Here is a 12,314-nt window from a genome sequence, read left to right on the forward strand (position 1 = left end):
CAATCTATTTCAATCCCACTTTGTAATGGAACAAAAGGTGAAAAACTTCAAGGGGGTGTAGACCTCTATAGGCACTGTACATGATCTGGAAGGAATTGGATATTGAATGCAGGAAGGGACGGGGGCCCTGGTGGAAGATAATTTCGCCCACCCACACAGGGAGCAAGGGCTATGAGCAAGTCGATAATATTGAGTATGGGGAGGGGACTCCGAACCAAGAGGTTTAGTGACCATGTCCAATCCACCGGTGTCGGCATCCATAGAGAGGTCATTCATCATGGGACAGACAAACGGCAGTGGGGGAGGGAAGGTTTGTGATAAGAATGGGAACCTCCGGATTGCACTACAAACTCAATTGGCTGCAAAAATGCAAGGTTGTGGTTCGGTAGAAAAGGTAATATAATGACATGCATTATAAATACGGAAATGTGAAATGTCCTTGAAATGCACAGCCACGTACTTATGGAACTGAATGGGAGGAGTCGAACAAATGTGGCGAGAGGTCAAGTAAGGGAAAGCAACTATTTTATTGTCTGTATTTATTAATGAAATGGGCCTGTAGTACTTCCATATAAATAAACTCCATTAAAACACAAGCAGAGTGCATTTATATTCCAGCAAATGGCTTGCAATTACCTATTTAGAAGACATACGTTGGCAATTAATACAGCAATCCCTGTAATGCCGTACCTAGGGAATTTCTAAACATCAATTATATTAAATAGGAGAGTCAATGAGATAGAACTTGTAGCCTGCTGCAGCAGTCACAGCATGATACCACTACCAGTAAACATCCCCCTCAACGCTAACAAATGCTTCACTGGACAAAACCATCCAGCTCCACCATGTAATTTCCAAGAGAAATTCTGATTGGGGGTTTTGTGATCTACTGAAAACACCAACAGTCTTCACATTGTAATAACCCAGAAGTCCCTTGACAGATAAAGAAGGAATAAAGGAGGAGGAAAAACAACCCAGCTCAGTGGAAAACAACCTGCCACTGTAAATCTCCGAGCCCTGCTCCCCTGTCAGTATCGCTGATCAAACTGGTTCTTCCACATTATGCAGACAGCTCCAAGTCCATTGCTGCTTACAGTATCAATCTTTCACATAAACCATCCGTCTCATGGCCAGATCAATACACGCTCTCTCCAGCTCCCTGCAAAGGGTAGGCACTGTTTTTGTGGACGCTGGACAGAATACACTGCAAAACACAGTGGTGAGGGTAGGTAACAACATCTCCACCCCGCTGATCTTCAACACTGGGGCCCCACAAGGGTGCGTTCTGAGCCCTCTCCTGTACTCCCTGTTCACCCATGACTGCGTGGCCATGCACGCTTCCAACTCAAATCATCAAGTTTGCGGACAACATTACAGTAGTAGGCTTGATTACCAACAACGACGAGACGACCCTACAGGGAGGAGGTGAGGGCCCTCGGAGTGTGGTGTCAGCAAAATAACCTCACACTCAACGTCAACAAAACAAAGGAGATGATTGTGGACTTCAGGAAACAGCAGAGGGAGCACCCCCCTATCCACATCGACGGGACAGTAGTGGAGAGGGCAGTAAGTTTTAAGTTCCTCGGCGTACACATCACGGACAAACTGAATTGGTCCACCCACACAGATAGCGTTGTGAAGAAGGCGCAGCAGCGTCTCTTCAACCTCAGGAGGCTGAAGAAATTTGGCTTGTCACCAAAAGCACTCAAACTTCTACAGATGCACAATCGAGAGCATCCTGTTGGGCTGTATCACCGCCTATATCACCGCCTGGTACAGCATGATACAGTATTTTTCGATATACTGTAGGCCTACCGTAGGTGACATGAGTCTCACTAGTGTTGAGTAATGTGCTGTTCAAAGTGGTGTAGGTCTTATTTATTTAAAGAGCATATTGAAGTTAGAAGCAATAGGATTTGAAGCCATAACCTACAACTATTTTAGCACCGTTTCACTCTGCTCTGAGAGAAGCATGGGAACTGGTCTTGATAAATGAATGAGATGTTCATTTTCACTGAATCTCCATTTGGGTATTGTTTAGACTACAATTATACAATTAGAGCATAACATTCCTACACCCTTAGTGTAACCTTTATTTAACTAGGCAAGTCAGTTAAGAAGAAATTATTAATTTACAAGGATAGCCTACACCTTCCTCCCCATCAGGGAAGTGAACCCCGGTCTCCCGCGTGCCCGCACGACACAGGGATTCTTTAGCTAAATAGCCCAGTACTGTAGCCTACTCCCGACCGTCACATTGTACAGCGCCATATTTTCCGTTCCATCCTAACGGAAACCCAGAGGGTTGTTCTTGGAATAGAAACACCATAATATTAATCAAATGAATTAAGCAACATTTCTTAAAATCAGTCCCATATACTATGTTCTTACAAAAAAAGGTTTTCAATTATCTAGTACAGCCACTATTGAAGTCTATCAAATTATTCTCAAAGATGCCCTCTGGTGGTCAAACTAGCACTAACTAGCTTTAATGTTTACAATGGCTGACACTTAAATAACGTGCCATAGAATTCTGCGGCACCGTGCAAGCTGTGCTGCAGTACGCTGCAACTTTTAAAGGACGAACCACTTTAGAAATAAAGTATTTTTATCACCTAACAAAGGACGGGAAAGGTATGTAAATCAATCTGTAGAGAAAGATCTGCACTAAATAATAGGCTAGGGTTTGCTAATTGAATAAGCTCAATGAATTGTAAAAATCACATCTACTAATGTATCCGTAGTTAACAGAACCTCCTCATTATTCTACTAAACCTTGCTGACCTCTTACACTGGGTTAGCCCAGGGCAAAGCTCTCTGAGCATTAGAGCTGAATCCCACTTGCCATCCCAGCACTTTCCTGTTCGGGAAGGCAAAAAGCATCATCTGGAGCCGGGGGAGTTCACTTAAGCTAATTGCCAGGTTGCACGGGCACGCTGCATTCGTTAAACAAGCGAGCAGGCAAGTTATCAGGAGTAAGGAGTCCTTCACTGTAATCATTCCTTTATTCTAATCAAGGGTCTAAATTGAGCAAGCCCTCTCAACCGTCCAAGCAACAAAGACTTCTGATTACATTTAAGTAACGAGACAAATAACTCAAGAGGATGACAAAACGAGGACAAATATTTTCGAAAACTGGATTTCCACTTGGTAGGACTAACAAGCACATGGGCACAAACATTTGTACTTAAATGCTTTGAATTTGAAGCCCACAAGATTAGTCATGCCAATTGAAATAACAAGTATGGTATTGTGTTAAATAATTTCTAAGAAAGGGCGACAGATGCTGAACAGAAAACTCAGAGATACTAACAAAATTATTATCACAGGCTTGTTAAGACAGTAAACCCCTGTTGATCACAAAAAAAAGTGCAATGAAAATCCTACTAAACTGACATGAATCCTTGCTGCTCCAATCAAGACAATTCTTATCTGAGAATCTAACTGAGTATGAGGACCCAAAAATAATGTACATGGTAGTAATTGGAGTGATTCTTGGCAAAGGAGCTGTAAAATTATAAACAGTGAGATGTCTCACAATTAATACATCCAGAGCCAAAATTCTGACCCACGATACATCCTATACATAGATAGACTTGTTATGACAGCTCAATGGACATAATCTGACAAGATTGGCACAAAGCAAATGTATCATATTCATCACTATAAATGATAAGGATCAATCAAAATGCCCATATTCAGAATTAGGAGTTTGTCAGTTCAAGAATGAAAAAGACTTCAAATGAAGGGAGAGAAGGGTTTCCCATGTATTTATTTTTTCCTTGTATTTCACTTGAAATGGTACCTTTCAATTTGGCAGCAGCTCTTCAAATTGGGAAAAATAGCTTCACAGCCCTGCCATCCTTCTGTCAGGTTTCACAAGTTATGGCCAGAGAGGGCCTCCACACACCAGCTATCCCCCATCCAGTACCCCAATCAAGAAAGCCATCCCCTCGAAACTGAACTTCTCAGTGTTGCCTTGGGGAAAGTGCATAGGTAACATTTGAGGTGACCCTCAGAGCAGGTTTGCTCTCAGTGGACCTCATTCACCAAGCCCACTTTCTCAAGCCTTGTATCGCTGTGACTTTGAAGTCTGGCCAGAGACGGGCTTTGAAAAGCCAGCAATCTCCACACCATGACCAGGCACAGGATTAGCAAGTCCCTGTAGGATTGGGTAGGAGGACAGGGGGTCGTTTTTGGGGGGTAGTGTGTGCGCAAGCATTTCCCCTCCGGACAGAGCTGGGGATTAACAAGCTACTAAGGAAGCAGAGAACAAGGAGCCAGCCTCTTTCTTGAGTTCCTCGGAAACCAATTTGTATTGGGAGGAACTGAGGGAGGCAGCTAATTCTGCCTCTGACCTCTCCGCATCAACTTTCTCTTGTTTTGCTGCTCAGAGTCTAAAACTATTTTCTCAGGAAAAGAGAGCTGTGTCCAGGCTGTCAATGTCCCTCTCCTTCACAGTGGCTTTGAAAAACAGGCCTCTACAGGGCATAGCAGAATAAGAGCCTGAGCGAAGGAGAGACTTCAATGATCGAGCATTAACAATTTAGCATTTACTGTTTGAAGAAAATAAAAACACATTTCTCCAACTGACGACGTCACTGAAAAAGTGTCGCGTCAATCTGGCTTTGAAACAAATAAAAAAGCCCTGAAACTACTGAACACACTTGCATATTAACTAAATCAGTCCTTAAAACATAACTATCTGACAGAAGCATATGTTTTCAACTGGAACTGTGTCAACCATTTGGACACAGGACCATAGATAGCTTTCCCACTAGCATTTGTAGATTAATGAGGTCTTTGTCTTTTATCTGATTGAAAGGAGCCTGAGGAGTTTGCCCTCTATGTCTTTGTTGAACAGTCTCTCTTGTGGAAATGGAAGATTGGCCTGTATGTGTGGGTGTGTGGGAAAGCAAGGTGGACGGGTCACATCCGAGTTCAACTGACTTAATAAAGCTTCTCTCTATCTACCCCGAGATCTCCTCACCCCAATTATACGCATGACACCTCTAACCTTATCCCCAGTCCCCAATCCCACATACAGCTCTTGTCCTGCCCCTCCCTTCACTGCTCTTAAATCACTCTACAGGGCTGGTGAGTGTTGGGCTGATGTGGCAGTCATTCCCCAGGTTCCTCTCACTCGATTTCTGGATCTGGCTGTTTGAATTGGGCCAGGGTTGGGGCATCTCCTCTGAGAGCCCTGGATGGTCAAGTGGCGGGTGAGATGGGAATTATTGAGAAGAGTGAAGCTGCTGTTTAAGCAATAGGACACACTCCCCAAAGACTGCATATGTGCAGAAATTGCTATAATTATACCTGTATGTCCTCAAAATGTAAAATAAATGTAAATCACTCACTAACCATCACCAAACAATAACAAAGAACTGTAAAATGGGTCTTAGACTGATATTATGGACATGTTTTTTTAGACATTTGCAATTTGCACTGGTTCTACCCTCAGATTGGTCCAAGGTCACAGCTAGATTGCATCTGGCCAACCATCTGTTTAGACCCATCCCGTGAGATGGCCTGTCACCAGCACACCTTGGCCCTGTCCTCTACTGTCCATGGTCATGGTCGCCAGGGACTGTCAGACTAGACAGGATGCCTCTACATCTAGGCTACAGTCACTAGGGGAATCTATGCAGTTGTTTTTTCAATACCCGCATGACTGGCGGGTTGGCCATAACGCAATTTAAGCCACTTTCCATCACGGCCTATTCCTCAATCTGCTATTGTCACGCTAATAAACGCATAACATGATAATATATGTCTAATCTACTTCTACAAAAACAAAAAGCAAGGATATTTCAAAGTTATGAAGAGGAGTTCCCCCTACATTTGCCCATGAAAATTACTCAGCTCTGCAGATTGATTAAAATATTGTATAAAATCTAATGAATAATATAGGTAATTACAGGAATTTAAAAAGTGGCTTAATAACCTTTCACACTGCTTCCATTTCTCAATCTGTCACTGGGTGCCTCCAGCCAGCAGACCTTTCACCCATCCCATCAAACCACTCTTATCCAGAATTATTCAAGATCAAACAGTAAGAAGAACGTTCATAGCCAGAGCTATAACTCCAAATCAACATTCATCTCACTGCAATTAAAATTCACGGCAGTCTTACCTTAAACTTTCGACAAATTTGACTGCAGAGATTCAGCCAGCTGACACGGAGAGATGATTGGCACTAGCTGGTTAGGATCGCCACCCCGAGTGAAGACATCCACAATCTAAACAAAAACCAAAATAATAATGATTTAAAACAGAGGCAATTTCAAGATTGACTTACAGTCAGACATTCACCATATGTAATGTTCTATTTCTTGGCTAGACCATCTGCTCCATTTGGTAATTTTAATCAAAAATAGGGCTTTTAGCGTAAACTAAGATCTTCACACCTCGGCGGTCCTGCATGTCACATCAATCAAATCCCTCTGCCGCTGTCATGGATCAATTAATATATTGTGAAGCAGGGTTCCCAAAGTTCCTTTAGAACACCGACACAATTATATTAACCTCTCTGGGATATAGGGGGTGCTGTTTCGACTTAGGGAAAATTGGTCTCCAAATTAAACTGCCTAGTACTCAATTCTTGCTCGTACAATATGTATATTATTGTTATTATTGGATAGAAAACGCTCTCTAGTTTCTATAACCGTTGGAATTATGTCTGAGTGAAACAGAACTCATTCTACAACACTTTTCCTGCCAGGGAGTGAGATTTCAGAAATCTTGGCCCCTGCTCCCAGGTCAGTTCATAAGTCCCTGTGAATGCTATGATGCTACAAACACTGCCTACGCCTTCCTCTAGATGTCAGTAAGCAGGGAGATTTTGAATGGAGTGGATTGCGCAATCCGGGCTCTATAAATAGACCCTGGAAAGAACGTCCTTTTCAACAGTGCGCTCGACGCAGAGTGGTCGTCGGACTGGCCTCCTTCCAAGCTTTTTTTTAGCCACTTATATATCGCCGGTCATGTTTTTATTCGTTATAGGTGTTAAAGACATCATAAGGTAGTTAATTTAAACCGTTTTATAGCAATTTATATCCGTTTAGTGCGATTTTGAGGCATTTCTTTGTGATGCAATTTGAAGCGCTGGGCACGTTTCCAGTACCGGTCGAACGTTAGTGGCCATTTCGACAGGACAAGAGGACATCTTTCGACCAAAAGACGATTAGACCGGAGAAAGGATACATTGCCCAAGATTCTGATTGAAGATCAGCTCATAGTAAGGACTATTTTTGATGATAAATCGTTATTCTGCTGAAAAATGTCAAACGCATAAGCCGCAATTTTGTTTTGTGTAGCTTCGCTTGGCGAACCCTGTATTGCACAGTAAGGATAATTTTAGAAATGTAATTCAGCGATTGCATTAAGAACTAATTTGTCTTTCGATTGCTGTCCACCCTATATTTTTTAGTAAAGTTTATGATTAGTTATTCATTACGCTAGATCACTGTCCAAAATGGCGCCCGACATTTTCAGCCCAGGTTGGCTACTATTCTCATTGTATAACCACGTTTCTTTGTGGCTAAATATGCACATTTTCGAACAAACTCTATATGTATGTTGTAATATGATGTTACAGGAGTGTCATCGGAAGAATTCTGAGAAGGTTAGTGAAAAAATTTATATATTTTGGCGATGATAACGATATCGCTCTCTTTGGCTTGAATCAATGCTCGGGTAACGTTTGCATATGTGGTATGCTAATATAACGATTTATTGTGTTTTCGCTGTAAAACACTTAGAACATCTGAAATATTGTCTGAATTCACAAGATCTGTGTCTTTCCATTGCTGTGAGCTGTGTATTTTTAAGAAATGTTTTATGATTAGTAATTAGGTAATACACGTTACTCTCTGTATTTATTCTAGTCGAGTTGTGATGGTGGGTGCAATTGTAAACTATGATTTCTACCTGAAATATGCACATTTTTCTAACAAAACCTATCCTATACAATAAATATGTTATCAGACTGTCATCTGATGAGGTTTTTTCTTGGTTAGTGGCTATCAATATCTTTATTTGGCCGAATTGGTGATAGCTACTGGTGGAGAGAAAAAATGGTGGACAAAGAAAAATGGTGTCTTTTGCTAACGTGGTTAGCTAATAGATTTACATATTTTGTCATCCCTGTAAAACATTTTAAAAATCTGAAATGGTGGCTTTATTCACAAGATCTGTATCTTTCATTTGGTGTCTTGGACTTGTGATTTAATGATATTTAGATTTTCTTTTTTCATTGTGACGCGATGCTAATCAGTGAGGGGGGGGTGTTGGGGGTGCTTGCTAGCGTCCCAACTATCCCAGAGAAGTTAACAAGTGGACTACTTCTTAAAAACAAGATGCAGCAGGTCAATAATATTAGAACTGGACAGTCAAGAAACTGTATGAATGAAGGGCTATTATCATTTATACACAGTTGGTTTAAGTCATTTTTAAAAAAGTATACATTTATATATCTCCCCTTTTAAGGATCCAATTTTCACCTAAAATGACATACCAAAATCTAACTGCCTGTAGCTCAGGATTTGAAGCAAGGATATGCATATTCTTGATACCATTTGAAAGGAAACACTTTGAAGTTTGTGGAAATGTGAAATGAATGTAGGAGAATAACACATTAGATCTGGTTAAAGATAATACAAAGAAAAAAAACATGCGTTTTTTTGTATTATTTTGTACCATCATCTTTGAAATGCAAGAGAAGGGTCATAATGTATTATTCCAGCCCAGACGCAATTTAGGTTTGTGTAGACTGAGCCAAAGAACCATTGCATTTCTGTTAAAAAAAATGGTATCAAGACTGCCCAAATGTGCCAAAGTTGGTTTATTAACTTTAAGTTCATAACTGTGCACTCTCCTCAAACAATAGCATGGTATTATTTCACTGTAATAGCTACTGCAAATTGGACAGTGCAGTTAGATTAACAAGAATTTAAGCATTCTGACAATATCAGATATGTCTATGTCCTGGGAAATGTTCTTGTTACTTACAACCTCATGCTAATCGCATTAGCCTACATTAACTCAACCGTCCCAGGATCGGTGGGTCCCCCATGGGACGGTTGAGCTAACACACACACACCCGTTCAAACGTTTGGGGTCACTTAGAAATGTCCTTATTTTCCATGAAAACATACATGAAATGAGTTGCAAAATGAATAGGAAATATAGACAAGATGTTGACAAGGTTATAAATAATGATTTTTAGTTGAAATAATAATTGTGTCCTTCAAACTTTGCTTTCGTTAAAGAATACTCCATTTGCAGCAAATACAGCCTTGCAGACCTTTGGCATTCTAGTCAATTTGTTGAGGTAATCTGAAGAGATTTCACCCCATGCTTCCTGAAGCACCTCCCACAAATTGGATTGACTTGATGGGCGCGTCTTACGTACCATACGCTCAAGCTGCTCCCACAACAGCTCAATAGGTTGGAGATCCGGTGACTGTGCTGGCCACTCCAGTATAGACAGAATACCAGCTGACTGCTTCTTCCCTAAATAGTTATTACAGTTTGGGTCATTGTCCTGTTGTAGGAGGAAATTGGCTCCAATTAAGCGCCGTCCACATGGTATGGCATGGCGTTGCAAAATGGAGTGATAGCCTTCCTCCTTCAAGTTCCCTTTTACCCTATACAAATCTCCCACTTTACCAGCACCAAAACACCCCCAGACATCACATTGCCTCCACCATCCTTGACAGATGGCGTCAAGCACTCCTCCGGCATATTTTCATTTTTTCGGAGTCTCAAGAATGTTCTTCTTTGTGATCCGAACACCTCAAACTTAGATTCGTCTGTCCATAACATTTTCCCCCCAATTTTCCTCTGTCCATTGTCTGTGTTCTTTTGTCCATCTTAATATTTTATTTTTATTGGCCAGTCTGAGACATGGCTTTTTCTTTGCAACACTGCCTAGAAAGCCAGCATCCCGGAGTCGCCTCTTCACTGTTGACGTTGAGACTGGTGTTTTGCGGATACTATTTAATGAAGGTGCCAGTTGAGAACTTGAGGCGTCTTTCTCAAACTAGACACTCTAATGTACTTGTCCTCTTGCTCAGTTGTGCACAAGGGCTTCCCACTCCTCTTTCTACTTGGTTAGAGCCAGTTTGCACTGTTCTGTGAAGGGAGTAGTACACAGCGTTGTACGAGATCTTCAGTTTCTTGGCAATTTCTCGCATGGAATAACCTTCATTTCTCAGAACAAGAAAAAACTGATGAGTTTCAAAAGAAAGTTATTTGTTTCTGGCCATTTTGAGCCTGTAATCAAACTCACAAATGCTGATGCTCCAGATTCTCAACTAGTCTAAAGAAGCTAGTATTATTGGTTCTTTAAATCAGAACAACAGTTTTCAGCTGTGCTAACAATTTCAAAAAGGGTTTTCTAATGATCAATTAGCCTTTTTAAATGATAAACTTGGATTAGCTAACACAACGTGCCATTGGAACACAGGAGTGATGGTTGCTGATAATGGGCCTCTGGACATCTATGTACAGTCGTGGCCAAAAGTTGAGAATGACACAAATATTCATTTTCACAAAGTCTGCTACCTCAGTTTGTATGATTGCAATTTGCATATACTCCAGAATGTTATGAAGAGTGATCAGATTAATTGCAAAGTCCCTCTTTGCCATGCAAATGAACTGAATCCCCAAAAAAACATTTCCACTGCATTTCAGCCCTGCCACAAAAGGACCAGCTGACATGTCAGTGATTCTCTTGTTAACACAGGTGTGAGTGTTGACGAGGACAAGGCTGGAGATCACTCTGTCATGCTGATTGAGTTAAAATAACAGACAGGAAGTTTCAGAAGGAGGGTGGTGCTTGGAATCATTGTTTTTCCTCTGTCAACCATGGTTACCTGCAAGGAAACACGTGCCGTCATCATTGCTTTGCACAAAACGGGCTTCACAGGCAAGGATATTCCTGCCAGTAAGATTGCACCTAAATCAAACATTTATCAGATCATCAAGAACTTCAAGGAGAGCGGTTAAATTGTTGTGAAGAAGGCTTCAGGGCGCCCAAGAAAGTCCAGCAAGCGCCAGGACCGGTCTCCCAAAGTTGATTCAGCTGCGGGATCGGGGCACCACCAGTACAGAGCTTGCTCAGGAATGGCAGCAGGCAGGTGTGAGTGCATTTGCACGCACAGTGAGGCGAAGACTTTTGGAGGATGGCCTGGTGTCAAGAAGGGCAGCAAAGAAGCCACTTCTCTCCAGGAAAAACATCAGGAACAGACTGATATTCTGCAAAAGGTACAGGGATTGGACTGCTGAGGACTCGGGTAAAGTCATTTTCTCTGATGAATCCCCGTTCCGATTGTTTGGGGCATCCGGAAAAAAGCTTGTCCGGAGAAGACAAGGTGAGCGCTACCATCAGTCCTGTGTCATGCCAACAGTAAAGCATCCTGAGACCATTCATGTGTGGGGTTGCTTCTCAGCCAAGGGAATGGGCTCACTCACAATTTTGCCTAAGCACACAGCCATGAATAAAGAATGGTACCAACACATCCTCCGAGAGCAACTTCTTCCAACCATCCAGGATCAGTTTGGTGACGAACAATGCCTTTTCCAGTATGATGGAGCACCTTGCCATAAGGCAAAAGTGATTACTAAGTGGCTCGGGGAACAAAACATCGATATTTTGGGTCCATGGCCAGGAAACTCCCCAGACCTTAATCCCATTGAGAACTTGTGGTCAATCCTCAAGGAGGCAGGTGGACAAACAAAAACCCACAAATTCTGACAAACTCCAAGCATTGATTATGCAAGAATGGGCTGCCATCAGTCAGGATGTGGCCCAGAAGTTCATTGACAGCATGCCAGGGCGGTTTGCAGAGGTCTTGAAAAAGAAGGGTCAACACTGCAAATATTGACTCTGCATCAACTTCATGTAATTGTCAATAAAAGCCTTTGACACTTATGAAATGCTTGTAATTATACTTCAGTATTCCATAGTAACATCTGACAAAAATATCTAAAAGACACTGAAGCAGCAAACTTTGTGGAAATTAATATGTGTCATTCTCAAAACTTTTGGCGACGACATCTGCCGTTTCCAGTCATTTACAACATTAACAATGTCTACTCTGTATTTCTGATCAATTTTATGTTATTTTAATGGACATTTTCTTTGCTTTTATTTAAAAAACAATGACATTTATAAGTGACCCCAAAATATATATACTACCGTTCAAATTATTATATATATTTTTTTTTTTACTCAAACCACCCGTGGGCAGGATTCGTATGTTCGATACCCCTCTCAATAATATAGCCAGGTTTATAGTGGAAGGCAA

At 41.5% G+C, this 12,314-nt stretch overlaps 1 protein-coding gene across 4 annotated transcripts in view; it reads right to left on the reverse strand.

Annotated features, from left to right (window-relative positions):
• LOC129837937 (semaphorin-6D-like) overlaps window positions 1-12,314 on the reverse strand; it is a 149,622-nt gene that overhangs the window by 118,559 nt on the left and 18,749 nt on the right. For 3 of the 4 annotated variants that reach the window (XM_055904524.1, XM_055904523.1, XM_055904521.1), the window contains exon 2: window positions 6,137-6,242. The exons of the other annotated variant lie outside the window; for it this stretch is intronic. The gene's annotated coding sequence lies outside the window, so the exon portion shown is untranslated. The remainder of the gene's footprint in view (window positions 1-6,136; window positions 6,243-12,314) is intronic. 4 annotated transcript variants of the gene reach the window in all.

Source organism: Salvelinus fontinalis, chromosome 38 (genome assembly GCF_029448725.1).
Source record: "Salvelinus fontinalis isolate EN_2023a chromosome 38, ASM2944872v1, whole genome shotgun sequence".
NCBI classification, from domain to species: domain Eukaryota; kingdom Metazoa; phylum Chordata; class Actinopteri; order Salmoniformes; family Salmonidae; genus Salvelinus; species Salvelinus fontinalis.